Raw genomic sequence first — 6,509 nt, 5'->3', positions numbered from 1 at the left:
CGTGAGGGTGGTGCGTGGTGTGTGGTGTGTGGGGTGAGGCGTGAGGGTGGTGTGTGGTGTGGTGTGAGGCATGAGGGTGGTGTGTGGTGTGTGGGGTGAGGCATGAGAGTTGTGTGTGGTGTGTGGTGTGTGGGGTGAGGCATGAGGGTGGTGTGTGGTGTGGTGTGAGGTGTGAGGGTGGTGTGTGTGGTGTGGTGTGGTGTGAGGCATGAGGGTGGTGTGTGGTGTGGTGTCAGGTGTGAGGGTGGTGTGTGTGGTGTGGTGTGGTGTGAGGCGTGAGGGTGGTGTGTGGTGTGGTGTGAGGTGTGAGGGTGGTGTGTGTGGTGTGGTGTGGTGTGAGGCGTGAGGGTGGTGTGTGGTGTGTGGTGTGTGGGGTGAGGCGTGAGGGTGGTGTGTGGTGTGTGGTGTGAGGCGTGAGGGTGGTGTGTGGTGTCTGGTGTGCTGTGAGGCGTGAGGGTGGTGTGTGTGGTGTGGTGTGGTGTGAGGCGTGAGGGTGGTGTGTGGTGTGTGGTGTGTGGGGTGAGGCGTGAGGGTGGTGTGTGGTGTGGTGTGAGGCATGAGGGTGGTGTGTGGTGTGTGGGGTGAGGCGTGAGGGTTGTGTGTGGTGTGTGGTGTGTGGGGTGAGGCGTGAGGGTGGTGTGTGGTGTGGTGTGAGGCATGAGGGTGGTGTGTGGTGTGGTGTGAGGTGTGACGGTAGTATGTGTGGTGTGGTGTGGTGTGAGGCGTGAGGGGGGTGTGTGGTGTGTGGTGTGCGGGGTGAGGCATGAGGGTTGTGTGTCGTGTGTGGTGTGTGGGGTGAGGCATGAGGGTTGTGTGTGGTGTGTGGTGTGTGGTGTGTGGGGTGAGGCGTGAGGGTTGTGTGTGGTGTGTGGTGTGGTGTGAGGTGTGAGGGTGGTGTGTGGTGTGTGGTGTGGTGTGTGGTGTGTGGTGTGTGGTGTGGTGTGAGCCGTGAGGGTGGTGTGTGATGTGTGGTGTGGTGTGTGGTGTGGTGTGTGGTGTGTGGTGTGGTGTGTGGTGTGTGGTGTGAGGTGTGAGGGTGGTGTGTGGTGTGTGGTATGGTGTGTGGTGTGGTGTGTGGTGTGAGGTGTGAGGTGTGAGGGTGGTGTGTGGTGTGAGGTGTGAGGTGTGAGGCGTGAGGGTGGTGTGTGGTGTGTGGTGTGTGGGGTGAGGCGTGAGGGTGGCGTGTGGTGTGGTGTGAGGCATGAGGGTGGTGTGTGGTGTGTGGTGTGAGGCATGAGGGTGGTGTCTGGTGTGGTGTGAGGCGTGAGGGTGGTGTGTGGTGTGTCGGGTGTGGGGTGAGGCGTGAGGGTGGTGTGTGTGGTGTGGTGTGAGGCATGAGAGTGGGGTGTGGTGTGTGGTGTGTGGTGTGTGGGGTGAGGCGTGAGGGTGGTGTGTGGTGTGTGGTGTGGTGTGAGGCGTGAGGGTGGTGTGTGGTGTGTGGTGTGTGGGGTGAGGCGTGAGGGTGGTGTGTGTGGTATGGTGTGGTGTGAGGCATGAGAGTGGGGTGTGGTGTGTGGTGTGTGGGGTGAGGCGTGAGGGTTGTGTGTGGTGTGTGGTGTGGTGTGAGGCGTGAGGGTGGTGTGTGGTGTGTGGTGTGTGGGGTGAGGCGTGAGGGTGATGTGTGTGGTGTGGTGCGGTGTGAGGTGTGAGGGTGGTGTGCGGTGTTAGGTGTGAGGGTGGTGTGTGGTGTGAGGTGTGAGTGTGGTGTGTGATGTGTGGTGTGGTGTGTGGTGTGGTGTGTGGAGTGTGGAGTGTGGTGTGGTGTGTGGTGTGTGGTGTGTGGTGTGGTGTGAGGCGTGAGGGTGGTGTGTGATGTGTGGTGTGGTGTGTGGTGTGAGGTGTGAGGTGTGAGGGTGGTGTGTGGTGTGAGGTGTGAGGGTGTTGGGTGCTGTGTGGTGTGTGGTGTGGTGTGAGGCGTGAGGGTGGTGTGTGGTGTGTGGTGTGGTGTGTGGTGTGTGGTGTGTGGTGTGGTGTGTGGTGTGAGGTGTGAGGTGTGAGGGTGGTGTGTGGTGTGAGGTGTGAGGGTGTTGGGTGCTGTGTGGTGTGTGGTGTGGTGTGAGGCGTGAGGGTGGTGTGTGGTATGAGGTGTGAGGGTGGTGGGTGTTGTGTGGTGTGGTGTGGTGTGGTGTGAGGTGTGAGGGTGGTGTGTGGTGTGAGGTGTGAGGGTGGTGTGTGGTGTGAGGTGTGAGGGTGGTGTGTTGTGTGGTGTGGTGTGAGGTGTGAGGGTGGTGTGTGGTGTGAGGTGTGAGGGTGGTGTGTGGTGTAGTGTGGTGTGAGGTGTGAGGGTGGTGTGTGGTGTGAGGTGTGAGGGTGGTGTGTGGTGTGGTGTGGTGTGAGGTGTGAGGGTGGTGTGTGGTGTGAGGTGTGAGGGTGGTGTGTGGTGTGGTGTGGTGTGAGGTGTGAGGGTGGTGTGAGGTGTGAGGCGTGAGGGTGGTGTGTGGTGTGTGGTGTGGTGTGTGGTGTGGTGTGTGGTGTGTGGTGTGTGGTGTGTTGTGTGGTGTGAGGTGTGAGGTGTGAGGTGTGAGGGTGGTGTGTGGTGTGAGGTGTGAGGGTGGTGTGTGGTGTGGTGTGGTGTGAGGTGTGAGGGTGGTGTGTGGTGTGAGGTGTGAGGGTGGTGTGTGGTGTGAGGTGTGAGGGTGGTGTGTGGTGTGGTGTGGTGTGAGGTGTGAGGGTGGTGTGTGGTGTGAGGTGTGAGGCGTGAGGGTGGTGTGTGGTGTGAGGTGTGAGGGTGGTGTGTGGTGTGAGGTGTGAGGTGTGAGGGTGGTGTGTGGTGTGTGGTGTGGTGTGAGGCGTGAGGGTGGTGTGAGGTGTGAGGTGTGAGGGTGGTGTGTGGTGTGTGGTGTGAGGTGTTAGGGTGGTGTGTGGTGTGGTGTGGTGTGAGGTGTGAGGGTGGTGTGTGGTGTGTCGTGTGGTGTGAGGTGTGAGGTGTGAGGGTGGTGTGTGGTGTGAGGTGTGAGGTGTGAGGGTGGTGTGTGGTGTGTGGTGTGGTGTGTGGTGTGGTGTGAGGTGTTAGGGTGGTGTGTGGTGTGGTGTGGTGTGAGGTGTGAGGGTGGTGTGTGGTGTGAGGTTTGAGGGTGGTGTGTGGTGTGGTGTGAGGTGTGAGGTGTCAGGGTGGTGTGTGGTGTGTGGTGTGGTGTGAGGCGTGAGGGTGGTGTGAGGTGTGAGGTGTGAGGGTGGTGTGTGGTGTGTGGTGTGGTGTGTGGTGTGGTGTGAGGCGTGAGGGTGGTGTGAGGTGTGAGGTGTGAGGGTGGTGTGTGGTGTGAGGTGTGAGGTTTGAGGGTGGTGTGTGGTGTGGTGTGAGGTGTGAGGTGTCAGGGTGGTGTGTGGTGTGGTGTGAGGTGTGGGGGTAGTGTGTGGTGTGTGGTGTGGTGTGAGGTTGGTGTGTGTGGTGTGGTGTGAGGTTGGTGTGTGGTGTGGTGTGAGGTGTGAGGTGTGAGGGTGGTGTGTCGTGTGTGGTGTGGTGTGAGGCGTGAGGGTGGTGTGTCGTGTGTGGTGTGGTGTGAGGCGTGAGGGTGGTGTGTGGTGTGTGGTGTGGTGTGAGGTGTGAGGTGTCAGGGTGGTGTGTGGTGTGGTATGAGGTGTGAGGGTGGTGGGTGGTGTGTGGTGTGGTGTCGTGTGAGGTGTGAGGTTGGTGTGTGGTGTGTGGTGTCGTGTGAGGTGTGAGGGTGGTGTGTGGTGTGTGGTGTCGTGTGAGGTGTGAGGGTGGTGTGTGGTGTGTGGTGTCGTGTGAGGTGTGAGGGTGGTGTGTGGTGTGTGGTGTCGTGTGAGGTGTCAGGGTGGTGTGTGGTGTGGTGTGAGGTGTGAGGGTGGTGTGTGGTGTGTGGTGTGGTATGAGGTGTGGGGGTGGTGTGTGGTGTGGTGTGAGGTGTGAGGGTGGTGTGTGGTGTGTGGTGTGGTGTGAGGTGTGAGGGTGGTGGGCTGGAAGGCGTGGGTGAGGGATGACCAGCCAGTGACCTTAGCCTGCTGTCAGGGCCCCTCCACAGGCCTATGCGTGAGGGGAAGGGAATCCCTCAAACCCTGCTCCTACAACTGTCCAGGCCAGGGCTGAGTGGCACAAAGCGAGGGTGGGAGTGCCCAGGGCCAGCCCAGAGGAGGATGCCCGAGGTGGCTGTAGAGTGTACAGCCACGGCTGGGCTCATGGAGAGAGAGCGGATGGGAAGGGGCTCTGCTCTCGCACAAAGGGGGCATGAATCAGGCCTAGGGTTGGCAGGACGGAGACAACCAGTGTTGGTGACCACCCTGGTGGTGGTGTCCTGAATGCTGAGCAGCAAAGGGACCAGAAAAGCATGGGTCATGTCTTTTCGGACCCTGGCTCTAGTCCTAAGGTCCTAACTTTGCTACCTTGACACAGCAGGTGGGCCAGGGCAGAGGTGGCTGAGATCCTCTCCTGCGCCCTCCCCTGCCATGAAGCACTGAGCTGCCATGAGGGGGCAGTGGTTTCCTGGCCCTGCCCGGCCGGCCTCCTTCCGTCCACATCTCGTTCCGCACGTCCAGAGTGCACAGACTGCACTGCGCTTACTTAACGTAAGGACAACACGATTTGTGTCTCTGAGTCCTTCTCTTTAGACCCCTAGAGCTAAGGAGTCAGTTTACGAAGGCACAGCCCTAGGGAAACCAAGTTCATAGCTTCGGGTCTACCACGGGCCATATCTACAGCTCACAGACCTCTGCCCTCATCCCGCCCCATCTCTTCAAAGACCAGACCTGTCATCTCAACTTCACATTCAACCCTCCTCTCCATTCCCACAGCTGCCACCTTAGTTCAGACCACCATCAGCTCTCCTGCTATCTGGTTCCGGCACAGCTTACCTGGCCACCAACCTCAGGCCTGCCCTTCCTGCACCCCTACCACACGGGTAGAACAGGGCCCTTGTACAAGTCAAACCTGACTGTGTTATCCTCCTCAGTAAACACTTTCATGGCTCCCCACTTCCTTCCGGGTTCTAGTCCAGACTCCTCAGCATGGCAGTTGAGGACAGCCGCCCATGACCCTCCAACTCCGGAGGCCCTCCTGCTGCCGCTCCCCAGCGCCCCGGGTTCCAGCCTGAGCCTGCTGTGCAGCGTCGCGCTCCCTGCCTCCCCTGTCTGGGGTGCCCTGCCTGGCCTCCTACACGGGGGGAAGCCTATCAGCTTTCAAGACTCGGCTCAGGAATCTCCTCCTATGGGGCTTTTTTTGATGCCCCCTTCTCCCCAGCCCTTCTTGAGATACCACAGACCCTGAAGAGCCTCTGCCTCAGCACCTCACCCCACCATGTGGCACTTTTCCTGTTCCCATGGCTGTCTCACCCTTTTAAACCCAGGGCTCCTCCAGAGCAGGACACATATCTTAGTCAGCTTTGCATTCGCATGCCTGGCACAGAGCCCAGCTCATAATGACCACCCAGCAACCACCAACACAGCACCTGGGACCCCAGACAGCTCTGAGGCCACCCCTGGGGTGGGGAAATGACGTGCTGCCCTCTCCTGGCCACGTGAGGCATTTCGGAGTCCTTTCCCCCACTGCAGAAACAAGTGGAGGAAGAAGGAGAAACGGGAACTGATGGAGGATGGGGGAGCCTGACAAGCTGTCTAAGGAGACAGATTGAAGCTGGATCGATACTTCAACAGGAGGGCATATCCTTAGACTGGCTCTGTCTTCCCCCACTAAACTCAAAGCTCTTCGGATTACGTCTTGTTTCTCGATATATCCTGCTGTCATGTTGTTACTCTCACTGCTGCTTTTACTTATTTCAGTAGGCAATCACTAATTTTTTCCTCCATTGCTGTAAAGCATCTGTTTTGCTCTTGTGGGCAAAAAGACTTTGAATTTAACCACTAGCTTCTTCTGATTTTAACTCAGCTTGCTATTGGCAGGAGCTTTCTCTGACGCTCTGGGTTTCTCAGCTTTCTGCCAAAATAGAAATACAGTTGTCCCTCAGTATCAGGGGAGATTGGTCCCAAGACCTTCCCCTGAGAGTGCCAAAATCCACGAATGCTCAATCTGTGACATAAAATTGCATAGTATTTGCATACAACCTATGCACTTCTTCCTGTACACTTTAAATCATCTCTAGATTACTTACAATACTTAATACAGTGTAAATGCTATGTAAATAGTTGCTATACTGTACTGTTTAGGGAATAATGACAAGAAAAAAGTGTGTACATGTTCAGTGCAGATGCAATTTTTAAAAAGTATTTTTGATCCGCGGCTGGTTGAACCCACAGATGCAGAACCCATGTACAGGGAGAGCGCCTGGACCACTTAGGCTCGCCCCACCCCACTCTCGCCGCCTGCTTCCCCTGTGCATGTGGCATCGTGCGCCCCCTCCTGGCGACGAGAAGCATTACTCCAGCTCCTCTTGGGGATGCAGGTCTAATTGTCTCTGTTGATATCTGGAAAGTTGTCTAACACCTCACATAGGAAATGAACTTGGAGAAAGAGATAGAGACATGTGAGTGAGGTTCACAGAGATAGTTAAAGACCTGGAGCAGCTAATACAGCCACCTGCAGAAAAAAATTACCTATT

Source organism: Lemur catta, chromosome 6 (genome assembly GCF_020740605.2).
Source record: "Lemur catta isolate mLemCat1 chromosome 6, mLemCat1.pri, whole genome shotgun sequence".
In the NCBI taxonomy this organism is placed as follows: Eukaryota; Metazoa; Chordata; class Mammalia; order Primates; family Lemuridae; genus Lemur; species Lemur catta.
This window is presented reverse-complemented; position numbering follows the sequence as displayed.